The 17,630-nt window shown below is 40.2% G+C and overlaps 1 protein-coding gene and 1 long non-coding RNA gene across 8 annotated transcripts in view; one reads left to right on the top strand and one right to left on the bottom strand.

Moving 5' to 3' along the window:
* IP6K1 (inositol hexakisphosphate kinase 1) overlaps window positions 1-17,630 on the top strand; it is a 76,856-nt gene that overhangs the window by 3,242 nt on the left and 55,984 nt on the right. The gene's annotated exons all lie outside the window — the stretch shown is intronic.
* LOC309814164 lies at window positions 4,403-5,883 on the bottom strand. Its single transcript, XR_014295631.1, has 2 exons — window positions 5,776-5,883; window positions 4,403-5,725 (listed from the first exon to the last, which is right to left on the bottom strand). It is a non-coding gene; the product is annotated as an uncharacterized lncRNA (long non-coding RNA).

Raw genomic sequence — 17,630 nt, forward strand, 5'->3', positions numbered from 1 at the left:
GGACTCTTCAACCACTGCGCCACCAGGGAAGCCCAAGATGCCACTTTTGACTCTTGGAAAACATGTATTGGGTGAGCATAGCATTGAGATTCTTAGACTCTCTTCTTGGTTGGGTCTTCTCGCTGCCACCTTGGGCTTCTGTAAGCACGTCAGTAGTATTTGCTGCTTGTCCTCCTCCCACTGCTGCCCTGAGACTCTAAGGAGCAGTGATGGGTAGAGCTGGGGAAAGGCTACACAGTGCACTCTGTCTCTGGCTTGGAGCAGAGAGGCGTTTTGTATGTTTGTGCCAGTGGATCTGTGCTTTTGCCCCGATTTTAAATCAGATTTCATTTCTCTTCTTATACTACAGCAGGATTTGAGCAATGAATTCTGAGTGCAAAAACCCAAGACATTTTGGTTCTTTTACAAAAGGTGATAGATTGAGACTTTCATTCATGTTTGCTGCTATTATGGTTTGAAGCTGGGTTTATGTAAGAGGCATTGCAAATGAGTTTTAATGGGAACATATGTTCACTTCAGTGCTGGATCCCTGTTAGGGACTTTATTTTGTTGAGTGCTTAGAAAATCTGATCATTTCTGTAAAAGTTTTATTTGTGGGTGGGGATTTAGCCCATTTATTCCTGTCCCCTCATTTTCCAGAAGGAGAACAGGCTAGGGAAGCAGGTCTAGAACTGGACTCTTTTCAAGTCTAAATTTTGATGTCAGGGAATAAGAGCACCTTGAAGTCCATAAAAATCTGAGCGTATTATGATCGAATGAACACTTCTAAACAACTTACTCTGTAATCAAAAAGTTAGATAATGACAAGTGTTGGTGAGGATGTGGAGAAATCAGAGTCCTTATACTCAGCTGGTGAGAATGATGCAGTCGCTTTGGAAAATGGTCTGGCAGTTCTCTAAATGGTTAACGTAGAGTTACCAGCAATTCCACTCCTAGTTATCTACCCAAGCAAAATGAAAACATATGTACACACAAAAACCTGTGTATGAATGTTTATAGCAGTATTATTCATAATAACCAAAGGGGGAAATGACCCAAATGTTTATCAACCGATAATGGATAAATAAAATACGGTATATACATACAATGGAAAATCATTTAGCAATGAAAAGGAGCGAAGTACTAATATATACTTCAACATGGATGAACCTGGGAAACATTATGCAAAGTGAAAGAAGCCAGGCACAAAAGATCACATATTATATGATTTCATTTATAGGACATGTCCAGAAGAGGCAAATCTATAGAGACAGGAGGTAGATTAGTGGTTGCTTAGGGCTTGGGGGTAGATGAGAGGAGAGGTGATGAATATGTTCTAAAATTGTAGCGATGGTTGCACGTATCTTTTATATACTAAAACCCATTGAATTGTACACTTCATTATTTTATTTTATTTTTTTTTGGCCTTGCCGTGTGGCATGCGGCATCTTAGTTCCTTGACCAGGGATCGAACCCATGCCCCCTGCAGTGGAAGTGCGGAGTCCTAACCACTGGACTGCCAGGGAATTCCTGTGAATTGTACACTTTAAGTGGGTGACTTTTATGGTGTGTGAATTATATCTCGAAGCTGTTATAGGAAATAACTTATATAAGTAATATATATTCACTAGTTTAAAAAAAGATAATATGAGTAACAAGAAGAAATAAAAATAAAGGACCATCCATAATTTTACTGTTAATGTTTTATTGTACAACCAGACTTTTTTTCTGTGTCTTTTAAATTTTACAAAAATGAGATTATGCATTACATCCTGATTTGTACCTTTTTGCAGGTACCTAATCTTCCTAATGTACCTAATCATATGATTAGGCCTGATGTTATAAGAAGTGCTGAGAGAGCTCCTGTGAGGGGCCAGGGACTGGGGTTTACTATGTGGTATGAGTGGGTTTGGTGGGTCATTATGTATTGTCACGCAGGTATAAGCTTACTAGGAGAGTGAATATGTAGGCTTGAATTAAGGTGACAGCGAATTCGAGGATGTTTAGTAGAGTAAGGATAGTGAATGTGATGAGAGCTGTGAATAGGCTGGTACTTATTAGTGCAAGAGTTGTTTTTCCAATTAGATGTATTAATAAGTGGCCTGCTGTAATGTTGGCAGTTAGTCGTACGGCTAGTGCTACTGGTTGAATGAGTAGGCTAATAGTTTCGATAATTACCAATATGGGAATAAGGAAAGTAGGTGTGCCTTGTGGTAGAAGGTGGGCTAAGGATGTTTTTGCTTTGTTGCAGAAACCTGTAATGACGGTGCCAGCTCAGAGAGGAATAGCCATTCCTATATTTATTGAGAGTTGTGTGGTAGGTGTAAATGAGTGGGGTAACATTCCAAGAAGATGTGTGGAGGCAATAAATAGGAGAAGTGAGATAAGTATTAGAGATCAGGTTTGTCCTTTAAGGTTGTGTGTGTGTATTAACTGTTTTGATGTAAGCTTGGTTAGTCATTGTTGAATGAAAATTGTGCGATTGTTAATTAGTCGATTTGGTGTTGGGAATAAAATAGTAGGGAATATAATAATTAGAGTGGTGATAGGGATGCCTAATATTATTGGGACTGTGAAAGGGGCAAATAGATTTTCGTTCATATGATGTTTCAAGGGGTTTGTTGTTTTTGCATTTTGGTGAATATTAACTTGGGGTTGGGGGAGTAGGAATGCTTTGAGAGTTTTAGTTGGAATAGTGTGAAGAGGATTAGGAATATAGATAGGATAGTAAGGAATCATGTTGATGTATCTAGTTGTGGCATGTCATTAGGGGGAGCTTTGGCTCTCAATCTTTAACTTAAAAGGTTAATGCTAGTTTAGCTTCTTAATGAGATTATAGTATGGATGCAGATCGTTCTTCAAAGTTCTCTAGAGGTACTAGTTCGAGAACGATTGGTATAAAACTATGATTCGAGCCACAGATTTCTGAACATTGCCCGTAGAATAAGCCTGGTCGTGTTGATATCAAGGTTTTTTGGTTTAGGCGTCCAGGGATTGCATCGATTTTTAGGCCCAGGGAGGGCACAGCTCATGAGTGTAATACGTCTTTGGAGGAGACTAGCATTCGGATTGTTATTTCTATGGGTAAGACTATTCGGTTGTCCACTTCTAGTAGTCGTAGCTCTCCTGGTCTTAGGTCTGATGTTGGGATTATTTAAGAGTTGAAATTTAGGTCCTCATAGTCGGTGTATTCGTAGCTTCAGTATCATTGGTGGCCTATTGTTTTTACAATGAGAGAAGGGTTATTAATTTCGTCTATTATGTAGAGGATTCATAGGGAGGGTAAGGCAATTAGACTTAAAATGATGGCTGGAAGGATAGTTCAAATAGTCTCTACCTCTTGGGGATCTATTGTACTGGTATGTGTTAGTTTGGTTGTAAGTATTAGGGTGATGATATAGAGGACTAGGGAGCTAATTAGGAAAACAATTATTAATGTATGATCATGGAAGTGTAGGAGTTCTTCTATAATGGGTGATGTTGCATCTTGGAAGCCTAGTTGAAAGGGATATGCCATGGAGATATACAGGATTTTCACTTGTGACTTAACTTTGACAAAGTTATGTAAGGTTTTACTAATATCTCATTTATAAAGAAAGACATAGTGTTTATGGTATTGGCTTGAAACCGATTAGAGAGGGTTTGATTCCTTCCTTTCTTGATCATTTTGGGTTGACGTATGCTGGTTCTTCAAATGTGTGATATGGTGGAGGACACCCATTTAGTCACTCAAGGTTCGTGGAGGTGAGGTCTACTGTTAATACTTCTCGTTTGGATGTAAACGCTTCTCAGATAATGAAAATTATTAGTATAACTGCTGTTAGTGAGGTGAAAGAGCCTATTGATGAGATAGTGTTTCATGTTTTGTAGGCATCTGGGTAGTCGGAATATCGTCGAGGTATGCCAGATAAGCCTAAGAAATGTTGTGGGAAGAATGTTAGGTTTACACCCATGAATATAATTATAAAGTGGATTTTTGCTCATGTTGAGTTAAGTATGTATCCCGAGAATAGTGGGAATCAGTGGACAAATCCTCCTATGATAGCAAAGACAGCTCCTATTGCAAGTACGTAGTGAAAGTGGGCGACTACGTAGTAGGTATCATGAAGAACAATGTCTAGTGTTGAATTAGCTAGAACAATGCCAGTTAGGCCACCTACTGTGAAGAGGAAAATAAAACCTAAGGCTCTTATTAGAGCCGGGGATCATTTAATATTCCCTCCGTGAAGTGTTGCTAATCAACTAAAGACTTTTACTCCTGTGGGGATAGCAATGATTATAGTGGCTGATGTAAAATATGCCCGTGTGTCAACGTCTATACCAACTGTGAATATATGATGAGCCCATACAATAAAGCCTAAGAACCCGATAGAAATTATGGCTCAGACTATTCCCATATACCCGAAAGGTTCTTTTTTCCCCGAGTAGTAGGTTACAATGTGTGAAATTATTCCGAAGCCAGGTAGGATTAGAATATATACTTAGGGGTGACCAAAGAATCAAAATAGATGTTGATACAGAATTGGGTCTCCCCCTCCTGCAGGATCAAAGAAGGTTGTGTTTAGGTTCCGGTCAGTTAATAGTATGGTAATTCCAGCTGCTAAGGCGGGTAGTGACAATAGGAGTAATACTGCTGCGACTAGGACTGATCATACGAAGATCAGTATATTATAAACGTCTGGGTTAGTAAACGATGCATTTACATCAAGGGCTAGCTGGCAGTAAATTAGGGAAGCAGGGTGTAAGGGCAGTGGCGAGTGGTGGGGACTTCGGTGATCTAGCAACCACCGGCTCTATTGAAAGAGTCACTGTTTCTTAGTTTTAGCCAGTTGTTGTGTTACCAGATCTTGAGATTTTTGTTTTTTTTTTTTAAAGGAAAACCAGGAATCTGGATTTTCATGTGAAATTTCCCGATTTTAAAGTTTGGTGATGAATTAAAATTTGAGCCACTCCAGTGATCAGAGAAAACCCTTTGCAGACCAGAAATGGTGAAAAATTTGAATTGCCTGGTGTACATTCCCAGCTGAGGTGGAACCAGGTGACACTCTGCCGTCTTGTTTCAGCTGGTAATACATATTTCCCTTGATTTCCAGTGAAAGTAGAGTGCTTTCAGATGGAAGTAGAGTGCTCCTATGAAACCTTTCATGAGCCAAACGGCGTAAAGTGAAGAAGCAATTACCTTAGGACACATCTTGCTAGTTGTGGCATGCGAACTTTTAGTTGCAGCATGCATGTGGGATCTAGTGCTCTGACCAGGGATCAAACCTGGGCCCCCTGCATTGGGAGCGCAGAGTCTTAACCACTACACCACCAGGGAAGTCCCCAGTTTACTGTATTTTTTATAGTTTGTTGGGAGAGAGAACTCATATGTAGTATTCCTCTTGCTTGATTGGAATCTTTATTCCCCGGTCTTCATGTTTTTCTTTTGAATAACTAAGTGGATAAGAGAAGGAATTTCTTTTTTAATAGACCTATGAGACAAGTAGTAGTACATTCACTTTACATTTGATGAAATGAAGTGAGAATAACGTTTAGGCCACACAGCCAGGGAGTATCAGTGCTCAGACAGTGCCCATGCCTTGTCATGATAAATAGGCTCTGCCTCAGTGTTCATTTAAGTACACATTTTTTTTTTTGCCCCTCAAATGATTGGATTTCCCTGTTAAATTTTTGTTTTCTTTTAAAGTAACTCTTATTGAAGCATAAAATATATATAAAGTACACAAAATTAGATGATTTTTTACACCTAACAACCACCCAGATAAAAAGTACACAAAATTAGATGATTTTTTACACCTAACAACCACCCAGATAAAAAATTAGAACATTTGAATAAACTGGCTCTTGGGGGACTTCCCTTGCGGTCCAGTGGTTAAGACTTTGTGTTTTTACTGCAGGGGGCATGAGTTCGATCACTGGTTGGGGACCTAAGATCCCTCATGCTGCACAGCGTGGCCCAAAAAAACAAAACAAAACAAAAAAACAAAAGAGCAAAAACAGAACAAAAAAAACTGGCTTTTAAAAAAATAGATTTGGGGACTTTCCTGGTGGCACAGTGGTTAAGAATCCGCCTGCCAGTGCAGGGGACACGGGTTCGATTCCTAGTCCGGAAAGATCCCACATGCCGCGGAGCAACTAAGCCCATGTGCCACAACTACTGAGCACTCTGGAGTCCGTGAGCCACAACTACTGAGCCCATGCGCCACAACTACTGAAGCCCGTGCGCCTAGAGTCCGTGCTCTGCAACAAGACAAGCCACCTCAATGAGAAGCCTGCGCACCACAACCAAGAGTAGCCCCCGCTCGCCTCAACTAGAGAAAGCCTGTGCACAGCAACGAAGACCCAATGCAGCCAAAACTTAAATAAATAAATAAATAAATAAAAATTGTTTAAAAAGATTTCTCCATGTCTTTACAGGGCTTTGATAGCTCATTTCTTGTTAGTGCTGAATAATCCATTGTGTGGGTGTACCACCATTTATTTATCCATTCACCAGTTGAAGGACATCTTGGTTACTTCTGAGTTTTGACAATTATGAGTAAAGCTACTATATAATTTGTTTTTTATACAAAATAGATCTTGATGTTTGTTTTTCTAGAGTGAAATGCTAGTTCTGTCCTCCTCCCCTTGGCTGTGCTGCGTGGCTTGTGGGATCTTAGTTCCCCAACCAGGGATCGAACCTGGACCCTTGGCAGTGAAAGCGTGGAGTCCTAACCACTGGATGGCCAGGGAATTCCCTCACTTGCTCTTTTTAAAGAAGAATAACATGCATTTCATATTTGTTGTGAGCTTAGACGAATGTTTAGATTCATAACCTATTATAAAGTGGGCCAAATAAAGCTTTCCTTTTTCTACTTTAGCTTTCATCTGATTATCTTCTGTGTGCTTTAGTGTCCTCATCTTTTATTTTTTTAAATGATATATCAGGTTTTTAAATTAATTAATTAATTAATTTTTCCTTTTTTTTTTTTTTTTGGCTGCATCGGTTCTTCACTGTGGCACACAGGATCTTTGTTGAGGCATGCGGGATCTTTTCGTTACGGTGCGCGTCTGCTGGGGTTTCTCTCGAGTTGAGGCATGCGGGCTTCTCTCTAGTGGCGTGCAGGTTTTCCCTCTCGTTGAGGTGCGCGAACTCAATAGTTGTGGCATGCGGGCTTAGTTGCCCGACCAGGGGTCGAACATGCGTCCCCCACATTGGAAGGTGGACTCTACCACTGGACCACCAAGGAAGTCCCTAGTTTCCTCATCTTTTAAATGTGGACAACTTTTCCTTTCCACCTCAACAGCTGTGCACCCTGGCCTGATACCTGGGAAATTGGGCTTTAGGTAGGTAAGCATTTTACTTGGGAAACTATAATCTGTGCTGTGAGCAAACCTTATTGCCTTATGTGGTCCTTATTGAAATACTGGCCCTGTGGAAGGACGAAGGATCTTGGAGCTGTTTGTAAAACTTATTGAGGGTAAAAATCCTTATCTGAAGGTGATGAAAGCAAATCAAAACCAACTTTCCTTTAAGAATTTTATCTTTTCAAGTATAAGACTGTAGTTAGGGTCATACCCCCTGAACAAAGCAGGTCGATTTTCTAGTCCTCGTACAACCTGAGATTAAGGTAAAATCCTTTGTTAGAAAAAAGTTCAGATAATTGGTTCTGATATTCTTCATTTGACTGATAAGCCCTAAAAGCTATGCAGGGGACTTTGTTTCTTCTTTTGGCTCATCTTGGAGCCTTTTGATAACTGTATCCTTTGCTCCCTGTATCCAGTCTGACTGCTGGGTCTGCTGAAGACTATATGAGTGGCTTTGGTACACTGACAGCGTTGCTTGGCTGTACTTTCTTCCCAAGTCAATTTTTTTGCTTTTATGTATTATTATTTCAGTTTTCCCTATTAAAATGTTCAAATTTTGGACTTCCCTGGTGGCTCAGTGGTTAAGAATCCACCTGCCAATGCACGGGACATGGGTTTGGTCCCTGGTCTGGGAAGATCTCACATGCCGCAGTGCAACTTAGCCTGTGCGCCACAACTACGGAGCCTGCGCTCTAGAGCCCGCACACCGCAACTACTGAAGCCTGAGCGCCTAGAGCCCATCCTCCGCAACTGCTGAGCCCGCGTTCTGCAGCTACTGAAGCCCTCGCTCCTAGAGCCTGTGCTCCACAACGAGAGAAGCCACCGCAATGAGAGAAGCCACCGCAATGAGAAGCCTGCGCACTGCAACGAAGAGTAGCCCCCACTCGCCGCAACTAGAGGAAGCCTGCGTGGAGCAAAGAAGACCCAACACGGCCCCCCCAAAAAATAAATTCAAATTTTGTCTTAACAGATGTTGTTAATGGAGCCCCATAGAGGCCTTGCATCTGAACTATAGCATTGTCTTGGGAGCTGAACTGGTGATGCCAATATGGTTTCTCCTCTGCCAGGATAGAGAGTGGGGGAAGGTGGGAGACCTCATTTCTTTTGAGTTGGCTTATAAATTAGTTTTATAATGCAGATAGAAACTGCTACTGGATTTAGATGTTGTGGTTTTTTCTCTTACATATTGCCTAAGGATACAATTTCAACCACTCTTCTCAAAGTTTTCTCCTGACCATGGACATTGATGCTGGTTGTCAGCACTCAGAGTATTTCCTGGGAGATTTGAAACCCTCCAAGATTATATTATCACCCAAACATTGGAGCTATAATGTGAAGGTTTCCAGATACCATGCTTACTTCAGGTGGGATGGTTTCAGAGTGTTAGACATTATTTTGGAGTGTGGGGATTTTGGCAATGTTGTATTCAGTTTCTAGGTGATGTCTAAAGTTGTAGAGAGAATATGTGATATTCTTAAGGGCAAGCCTGGTTCTGAAACTTTTGGTGTCCCGACTATTTAGTTTCTCTTCCTCACATTCTGTGGCCTTGCTTCCCTGTAGTGTGAAAAAGGCACAGGAGTGTTGTCTCTAGTGTCTGAAAGGTTTGGGGTCCCCACATCATTTTGTTAAGGCAGTAAACTTTTTTTTTAATTTTTAAATAAATTTATTTATTATTTTTGGCTGTGTTGGGTCTTCATTGCTGCACGGGAGCTTTCTCTAGTTGCGGCGAGCAGGGGCTACTCTTCGTTGCAGTGCACGGGCTTCTCATGGCAGTGGCTTCTCTTGTTGCAGAGCACAGGCTCTAGGTGCGTGGGCTTCAGTAGTTGTGGCGCGTGGGCTCAGTAGTTGTGGCTTGCAGGCTCTAGAGTGCAGGCTCAGTAGTTGTGGCACACGGGCTTAGTTGCTCTGCGGCACGGCATGCGGGATCTTCCCGGACCAGGGATCGAACCCGTATCCCCTGCATTGACAGGCGGATTCTTAACCACTGTGCCACCAGGGAAACCCAATGCAGTAAACTTTCTGAGCAAATGAACCTCCCTGTGTACTTCCTAGAGTACTAATCTCACTCAATCCTGTACGGAGTGGTGCCTGCCTCCCCAGACTAGATTGAAAAGATCCATCTTGGAGCTCTTCTTGGAACCAGGTGAGGAAGGTGAATGCTGGTATTTCAAGTATTAGTTGTGGAGCCTTACTTAGACAAGTCAGCTGATTTCTCTACTACTTTGCTTGTAATATTGGATTGACAATACCTAATCTCTTTACCTTATGGTGTTGATCAGATAAAGGGGAAGCTTGTCAAATGGTTAACCTATAGCTTGTTTTATTTTTCTAATTTTATTTTTAAAAATTTATGTATTTGGCTGCGTTGGGTCTTAGTTGTGGCATGCGGGATCTTTTGTTGTGGTGTGTGGGCTCTCTAGTTGTGGCACGTGAGCTCAGTAGTTGCAGTGCACAGGCTTAGTTGCCCCGCGGCATGGGGGATCTTGGTTTCCCAACCAGGGATCGAACCCGCATCCCCTGCATTGGAAGGTGGATTCTTTTTTTTTTTTTTTTTTTTTTTTTGCAGTACACAGGCCTCTCACTGTTGTGGCCTCTCCCGTTGCAGAGCACAGGCTCCGGACACGCAGGCTCAGCGGCCATGGCTCATGGGCCTAGCCGCTCCGCGGCATGTGGGATCCTCCCAGACCGGGGCATGAACCCATGTCCCCTGCATCGGCAGGCGGACTCTCAACCACTGCGCCACCAGAGAAGCCCCATACTCTTTTAAAATTGCTTATTTGCCTCTCCCCTCTACCTGCTTTCCATCCTCACTTTCAGTTTTCTGAGGGCAGGAACTGTTTGTCTTATTACTACAGTATTCTACAGGGTCTCATTCATTGTGGGTACTCAGCATATATTTGATTATATACTTTAAAAAGGTTTTTTTGCAGATACTATTTTAATGGCACACAACTGATTTGGAGACTTTATAATTGCGACTTAGACACAAACTTGATTTGGTGGAAAGTGTTCTGAAACTTATAAAGACTGCTCAGCTGGAGGATATTGTGTGGGTCAGGGCCAAGTAGAACACTAGATTTTTCAGGCCAGCACAGGGCATGCCTAGGCTGTTTTGGTTTTTGATATTCTGCATGAAAAATAAAATTATTTTTTTAGCATAGAAAGTAAAATGAATGCTAAGAAGTTTCTTCTGTATTTTGGAAGGTGTATTATAAAATATGTGGTTGTGTTAGCTATTTCATGAGTGTCTCCAAAGAAAATGCTGCCTTTAGCTTCAGGGAGCCAAATATTAAGCTTGAGTAACTTCATGAAGCGGAGTGTACCAGGTAGGGCTCCCTAGGCCCTTAAACATCTTAACTTGACTGTTTACAGTGTTGTATTACTTTTCATTGGTAGATTGTGAATAAAGTAGAAGCATGTGGATTTTATGTAGGTAATAAAATTTCTCATTTTAAGTCTATGCTACTTAGCCTTTTCAACTCATTGAAACAACTTTCAGGGTCCATTCAGAAACCACACAGTAATTTGAACAGGTAACAGGAGATTGGAGTAGTGATGGGTTGGCTAGTAAGAAGTAGAGTGAGGGGTTTCCCTGGTGGCGCAGTGGTTGAGAATCTGCCTGCTAATGCAGGAGACACGGGTGCGAGCCCTGGTCTGGGAGAATCCCACATGCCGCGGAGCAACTACGCCCGTGAGCCACAACTACTGAGCCTGCGCGTCTGGAGCCTGTGCTCCGCAACAAGAGAGGCCGCGATAGTGAGAGGCCCGCGCACTGCGATGAAGAGTGGCCCCCGCTTGCCACAACTAGAGAAAGCCCTCGCACAGAAATGAAGACCCAACACAGCAAAAATAAATTAATAAACTCCTACCCCCAACATCTTAAAAAAAAAAGAAGAAGTATAGTGAACTCTAAATAATATAGGAGTAGCATACATAGGAATAGCTACTACCTGTAGGGCTGATACAGAGTGCTTAAGGAAGATACCCTTCTGGGACTGAAATCCATATCTTGTTGGAGGATAGGGTGGCCATGACTAACTGGATGGCAGAGAAAGTCATTGTGGTGTCACACTGGCAGAACGTGTTGGAAATCTATCCTTCAGAACTTGGTGGAAGTCTACCCTCTTGGATGTCAGAGAAAGCCATTTATGGAGGGGTGTCTTGCTGGAACCACTCTGCCACAAAACTGCTTGAGTGAGGTGTCAGGAAGCTACTAGACACTGCGTGCTGCTGACCACTATGCATTGCAGGTGTCAGGCACCCATCAGTGACTGGACAGTGCAGGGAGCTGACTGGCTGGCAGGGGCCTGGTGATAGGAGTATACTGGAACCATGTAGAGAAGCCTCTTTTTGCAGAGTCTCTCCAGTGTCCTCTACTGATAAAGTTTAACATCAGTTGGCAAAGGAAAATATTTAATGGGTTCAGCTCCATTTTTGCAGAGCAGGCCATGATGTTTGGGTTTGGAGCAAAGAGGTAATATATTGATAACTGGTAAACTGCTGTTTGTCGGCACTACATAACAAGTTATTAATTTTAATTAATTCATTTATTTATTTAACAAACAAATAAATAAATAAATATTGGCTGCACTGGGTCTTCGTTGTGGCACGTGGGATCTTTAGTTGTGGCATGTGGGATTCTTAGTTGCAACAGGCAGACTCTTAGTTGTGGCATGCAGGCTTCTTAGTTGCAGAATGTGAACTCTTAGTTGCAGCATGCATGCGGGATCTAGTTCCCCGACCAGGGATCGAACCCGGGCCCCCTGCGTTAGGAGTCTGACCTACTAGATCACCAGGGAAGTCCCAAGTTATTAATAATTTGATAAGTATTTTCTTAACAGAATTCTCTTGTTGCTGCCACCTTATGTTTCCAGTTTGTTTTAATATAAGTGATTAAACCACGGTGCTGTTCTAGCCAGAGACAACTTCTCTGACTTTTTTCATCACATATTAGTTAGGCCTGTTCTAAAATTTCATGGAAGTGGAATAATACCCTGTGTACTCTTGTGTAGGCCTTCTTTCATGCAGTATACTGTTTAGGGATTTATCCATGCTATTGCCTGTATCATTGGTTCATTCCTTTTTGCTGTGAAGTATTTCATCGCATGCACATTCCAGTTTGTTGATCTATTCCCCTGTTGATGGACATCTGGTCTGCTTCCAAGGTTTGACTTATGAGTAAAGCTTCTGTGAACATTTTTGTACAAGTGGTTTTGGGGAACATATACATTCATTTCTCTTGAGGGGAAATGAATTGCTGGATCATAGGGTAGATGTATGTCTTGTTTTATAGGAAATATTAACACCTTTTTCAAGATGGTTGTACCATTTTAAATTCCGACCAAGAATGTATGAGTTGTGATTGTTCCACATCCTCAGCAACATTTAGCGTGTTGTCAGTGTTTTTGAATTTTAGGCATTTTTGTGAAAGTATTGTGATATCTCGTTGTGGTTTTAACTTGCAGGTACCTGATTACTAATGATGTTGAGCACTGGTGTCTCTACTTAATGGTCATTTGTATATTTCCTTTGTGAAGTACAATACTTGTTCAAATTTTCAGCCCATTAAAAAAAATGGAATAGTTAACTTCCGTCTATTATTGTGTTTTAGGAGCTCTTTATATTTTGAATACCAGTCAGATATGTGTTTGTGAAAATTTTTTGTCAGTCCATGGTGGCTTGCCTATTTATTTCTTATAAGTATATTTCGAAGATTAGAAGTTTTCAGTTTTGTTGAAGTCTGATTTATCAATATTTTCTTTTATGGCTATTGCTTTCTGTGCTCTTGCCTATCTCTAAGTGCAGGAGATTTTGCCTGTGTTTTCACCTAGAAGTTTTACAGTTTTAGCTTTTACATTCAGGTCTTTGATCCTCCTTGAATTAATTTTTGTGTATTGTGTAAGATTGAGGTTGAGGTTCAAACTCCCTCCCCACCCTCCACCAGTATGGATATCTTGTCCCAGTATCAGCACCATTTGCTGAAAAGACTTGTGTATTTGTTATCTATTCAATTACTCCAAAATTCAGCAGTTTAAAACAGCAAACATTTATTACTTCAGTCTCTGAGGCTCAGAAATTGAAGAGGGGCTTAGCGGGGTGATTCTGGTTCATAGTTTCTCATGAAGTTGCCGTTAGTATGTCTTCTGGGGCTGCCAGTGATAGAGGTTTGCCTGGGGCTGGAGGATCTGTTTCCAAGATGACTTACTTGGCTTTTGGCAGGAGTCCTCAGTTCCTTGATATATGGGCTCTCTGAGTACCCTCCTGGTATGCAGTTATGTCCTCCAGAGTGAGTGATCCAAGACAGTAAGGAAGAAGCTTCTTATCTAGTCACATACTGTCACTTCTGCCCTATTCTGTTTATTAGAATGAAGTCATTAAGTCCATCCCATACTCAAGGAGAGGCGAGAGGAGGGCTCTGCCTTTTGGGGGAAGGAATTGTTGAAAAATTTGATGTAGTTTAAAATCACCACAACTTTCTCTGCTCCTTTGTTTGCTTTAGTACTTTTGTCGAAAATTAATTGACTGTATAGGTATGGGCCTATTTCTAGGGTCTCTGTTCCATTAATCTGTTTATCTATATGCCAGTACCCCACCGCTGTAGCTTTATAGTGAGTCTTGAAGTCACATAGTGTAAGTTGTCAAACTTTATTCTTTATCAAGATTGATTTGGATATTTTAGGTTCTTTGTATTTCCATATACACTTTAGAATTAATTTGTCAATTTCTGTGAAAAAATCTGACATTGTGGTTGGGATTTCATTGAATCTATAGATTCATTTGGAGAGAATTGGCAGCTTAACAATATTGAGTCTTCTAATCCATATACATTATATAGATCTCCATTTATTTATGACTTTAATTTCTCTCTGCATTGTTTGATTGTTTTCAACGTTGAGGTATTTCACATATGTCGTTAAATTTATTCCAAGATATTTAATGTTCTTTTAATGCTATTGTAAATGAATTGTTTTTTTGTCAATATTATTCTTTTTTTTTAATTGAAGTACAGTTGATTTACAATATTATGTTAGTTTCAGGTGTACAGCATAGTGAGTCAGTACTTTTACAGGTTATACTCCATTAAAAGTTATAACAAGATAATGGCAAGAACTCACTGTTCTATACAGTATATCCTTCTTGCTTATCTATTTTATACATAATAGTGTGTATCTGTTAATACCATACCCCTTATTTGCCCCTCCTCCCTTCTGTCTCTCCTTTGGTAACTACTAGTTTGTTTTCTGTATCTCTGAGTCTCTTTCTATTTTGTGTATGCATTCATTTGTATTATTTTTTGGATTCCACATGTAAGTGATATCATACAGTATTTGTCTCTCTCACTTATTTCACTAAGCATAATATTCTCTGTGTCCATCCACTTTGCTGCAAATGGCAGAATTCTTCCCCTTTTATGACTACGTAATATTCCATTTGTGTGTGTGTATGTGTATATACACACACACATATGTATATACACACCCACACATGCATATACTACATCTTCTTCATCCATTTATCTGTTGATGGGCACTTGGGTTGCTGCCATATCTTGGCTATTGTAGCTAGTGCTGCTCTGAACATGGGGGTGCATATATTTTTTCAAATTAGTGTTATAATTTTTTCCAGATATATACCCGGGAGCAGAATTGCTGGATCATAGGGTAGTTCTGTTTTTATTTATTTATTTATTAAAAAATTTTTTTTGTTAACATTTTTATTGGAGTATAATTGCTTTACAATGGTGTGTTAGTTTCTGCTTTATAACAAAGTGAATCAGTTATACATGTATGTATATCCCCTTATATCTTCCCTCTTGCATCTCCCTGCCTCCCACCCTCCCTATCCCACCCTTCTAGCTGGTCACAAAGCACTGAGCTGATCTCCGTGTGCTATGCGACTGCTTCTCACTAGCTATCTGTTCTACATTTGGTAGTGTATATATGTCCATATATACAATACCACTCTCTCACTTTGTTCCAGCTTACCCTTCCCCCTCCCTGTGTCAAGTCCATTCTCTGGTAGGTCTGAGTCTTTATTCCCGTCTTGCCCCTAGGTTCTTCATGACCTTTTTTTAAATTTTTTTTTTTTAGATTCCATATATATGTGTTAGCATGCGGTATTTGTTTTTCTCTTTCTGATTTACTTCACTCTGTATGACAGACTCTAGGTCCATCCTCCTCACTACAAATAACTCAATTTCATTTCTTTTTATGGCTGAGTAATATTCCATTGTATATATGTGCCACATCTTCTTTATCCATTCATCTGTCGATGGACACTTACATTGCTTCCAAGTCCTGGTTATTGTAAATAGAGCTGGAATGAACATTGTGGTACATGACTCTTTTTGAATTATGTTTTTCTCAGAGTATATGCCCAGTAGTGGGATTGCTGGGTCTTATGGTAGTACTGTTTTTAGTTTTTTACTGTTTTTATTTATTTAGAGGAAACTCCATACTGGTAAATGAATTTTTTTTTAAATTGTAGTAAAATACATATAACATAAAAGTTGCCACGTGAACTGTTTTTAAATGTATAACACAGTGGCATTAAGTACATTCATAATGTTGTGTAACCATTATCACTGTCTATTTCAAGAACTTTTTTCATCATCTCAAATAGAAGCTCTGTACCCATTATATAGTAGCACCCCATTCTCCCCACCCCCCACCTCCTTGCAGCCTCTAATCCACTTCTATCTCTATGAACTTGCCTATTCTAGATATTTCATATAAGTGGAGTCATGTAATTTTTTTCCTTTGGTACCTGGCTTGTTTACTTAGCATAATGTTTTCAGGGTTCATCCATGTTATAGCATGTATCAGAATTGCATTCCTTTTTATGACTGAATAACGTTCCATTGTATGTATATACCACATTTTATCTATGCATTCATCTGTTGATGGATATGGGTTGTATTCACTTTTAGGCTATTGTGAATAATGCACACTAGTGTATAAATATCTGTTTGAATCCCTGCTTTCAGTTCTTTGGGGTAGGAGTGGAATACCTAGGAGTAGAATTGCTGGATCATAGGGACATACTCTGTTTAATTTTTTGAGGAACTACCATATTGTCTTTCACAGTGGCTTCCCCATTTTACCATACTACCAGCAGTGCACAGGGTTCCAATTTCTCTGCATCCTCACCAACTTTTGTTTCTGCTTTTTTGATAATAGCCATTCTAGTGGGTGTGAAGTGGTAGCTTACTGGGGCTTTGATTTGCATTTCTCTAATGACGATGTTGGGCATCTTTTCATGTGCTTATTGGCATTTGTATATGTTCTTTGGAGAAATGTCTAGTGAAGTCCTTTGATCCGTTTTTAATTGGGTCATTTATTTTTGTTGTTGTTAAGTTTTAGGAGTTCTCTTTGTATTCTGGATATTAATCCCTTATCAGACGTGGGATTGCATATATTTTCTCCCATTCTGTGGGTTGTCTTTTCATTCTTTTGATAGTGTCTTTGATGCACAGAAGTTTTAAATTTTGATGAAGTCCAGTTTATCCATTTTTTTTGGTTTCTTGCTTGTGCTATTGTTGTGATATTCAAGAAATCATTATCAAATCCAAGGTCGTGAAGTTCCCCCCGCCCATGTTTTCTTCTAAGAGTTTTAACTAGTAAGTTTAGGTCTTTGATCCATTTTGTTGATTTTTGTATATAATGTGAAATAATGGTCTAACTTCACTCTTTTGCATGTGGCTGTTTTGTTTTCCCAACACCATTTATTGAAAAGATTGTCGACACTTTCCTGGTGGTCCAGTGGCTAAGACTCCATGCTGTCAATGCAGGGTGCCCGGGTTCAATCCCTGGTCAGGGAACTAGATCCCACATGCCACAACTCAAGATCCCACATGCTGCAGTGAAGATCCCGCCTCCCGCAACTAAGAGCACAGCCAAATAAATATTAAAAAAGAAAGAAAGAAAAAATTGTCCTTTCCCCACTGAATGGTATTGGCACCCTCGTCAAAAATCATTTGACCGTATATTTGAGGGTTTATTTCTGGACTTCCTATTCTGTTCCAATTGTCTATATATCTGTCTGCATGCTAGTACCATACTGTCTTGATTATTGTAGCTTTGCAGTAAGTTTTGAAATCAAGAAATGTGATTCCTCCAACTTTGTTCTTAAAGAATTTTGGCTGTTCAGAGTCCCTAGAGATTCTGTATGAACTTCTGGATGGGTTTTCTATTTCTATAAAAACTGCCATCAGGATCTTGTTAGGGATTTCAGTCAGCCTGTAGATCTCTTTGGGTAGTCTTTGTCATTTAACAACAGTAAAAGTTCCAGTTTATCAAATGGGC

This window comes from Mesoplodon mirus (genome assembly GCF_964341445.2).
Source record: "Mesoplodon mirus genome assembly, chromosome: 12".
NCBI classification, from domain to species: Eukaryota; Metazoa; Chordata; class Mammalia; order Artiodactyla; family Ziphiidae; genus Mesoplodon; species Mesoplodon mirus.